Raw genomic sequence first — 1,983 nt, 5'->3', positions numbered from 1 at the left:
TCGATCCCCACAACTCAAGCCAGCCAAACCTGCCCTGGAGGCATGCAGAGCAAAAAAAAAAAGAAAGAAAGAAAGAAAGAAAGAAATTCAAGAGATTAAAACTTCTAGGGTGAAAATTAAAGTAAAATTAAAGCCAGTCTGGATTACATACTAAGACCTGCTCTCAAACCAAAAAAGAAAAAGAAAAAATAAAAGGAAACCCTAGGCCTGGAAGGATTCACTGCTGAATTCCACAAAAAATACAGGGAAGCTTTTTCTAACACCAAGCCAGGAAAGGAGGCATGCGCTTGTAATCCCAGAATTCAGGAAGCTGAGGCAGGAGGACTGTTACACGTTCAAGGCCAGGCTGGGCTGCACTGTGAGCTCAAGGCAAGCCTGAACGGCATCTAGAGACCCTGTCTCAAAAACCAAACAAAAGCAAGACGAGAGGAAAAACAAAACAACAAGTGGACAAAACCCACCAATTCTCCTCATACTCTTTATTTTTTTTTTTTTAACATTTATTTAGTGTGTGTGTGTGTGTGTGTGTGTGTGTGTGGCCAGCTCAGCCCACCAGGGGGCGGGCTGGCTGGCATGTGGTGCTGGGGATTGAACCGCGGTCCCTGTGCTTTGCCAAGCTTGTTCCAAGTAGGTGCTTTAGACCACTGAGCCATCTCTCCAGCCCCCTCCTCATACTCTTTAATGAAACAGAAAGGGAAGGCATACTTCCAACGTTCCTGGAAGCCCATTACCCTGATTCTAAAGCCAAACAAAGATTCAACCAGAAAGGATAACCATAAAGTAATCTCTTTAATGAATATAGATGCAAAAAGGAGCAAGCAATGCACTGAGTCATCAGGAAAGATCATGCACCATGAAGTAAGCAAGGAGGCTGCATCCCAGGATGCAAGGGGGGCTCAACATACACAGTCAATAAATGTAACATCATGCAAACAGAAGTAGTGACCATTTCAAGAGGCAGAAAAAGCCTTTGATAAAATCCAACTCCTTTCATGATAAAAACAGTGAATAGGTAAAGAAGGGCCTTATCTCATTTTTTTTTCTGTATTTTAGGGAAGGGTCTCCAGGGTGTTCAGGGTCTCATTACTAGATCAGACTCCCAGTGATCCACCTATTTACAGCATCCCAAGAGCTTGGATTACAGGCGTGCACCACCACGCCCAATCTCAATGGCCATCTCAGCGTAGCCCCGGGAGCAGGGGCAGCACAGCAGGCCTAGGGATCGAACACCCAGCTCTGGGCCTGCTTGCAGGCACTTCAACTGCTGAGCTATTTGGCGAGCCTTCCTTATCTCAATTTGATAGAAACCATTCATGACAACCATACTCCCCAGATGAGGGAAAGAAAGCAGAAAGCTTTTGCACTAAAATCAGGAACAAGACGAGGCTGTTCACCTCTCCTGTTCAGCATTGTATTTCAAACATTGGAAAGAGCAGCTAGACACAAAAAAGAAAATGGCTGTGGGTAGGAAAGGAGCAAGTCAAATTACTGCAGAAGACATAATCCTCTAAAAGGCCTCCCACAGTCCACCAAAATGCTTAGAATTAGTAGCCAACTTCAGAAATAGGGACCAGGAAGATAGCTCAGTAAAATAAGCCCTTGCTTGGCAAGTGCAAGGTCCTGAGTTCAATCCCGATACCAGGGGAAAAAAAAACAGAAAGAAAGAAAGAATAAAAGAAATGTAGCAGAGGGCTGGGGATATAGCTTAGTGGACTAAGCACCTGCTGGCAAGTGCAAGGACCTGGGTTCGATCCCTGCTACCACATATCCTGCTGGCCCTGAGCCTAGCCAGCTACGGAAACCAGGCATGGTAGCACATGCCTGTAATCCCAGCACCGGGGAACTTGAGACAGGAGGATCACTACGAGTCTCAAGCTGCATAGCAAGACCCTGCACCAAATAAATAAATGATAAAAAATATATGTAAGCCTGGGCTCCGCATAGCTAGACACTGTCTCAAAAAAAAAAAAAAAAAAAAAAAAA

Source organism: Octodon degus, unplaced genomic scaffold (assembly GCF_000260255.1).
Source record: "Octodon degus isolate 3935 unplaced genomic scaffold, OctDeg1.0 scaffold00042, whole genome shotgun sequence".
NCBI lineage: Eukaryota > Metazoa > Chordata > Mammalia > Rodentia > Octodontidae > Octodon > Octodon degus.
This window is presented reverse-complemented; position numbering follows the sequence as displayed.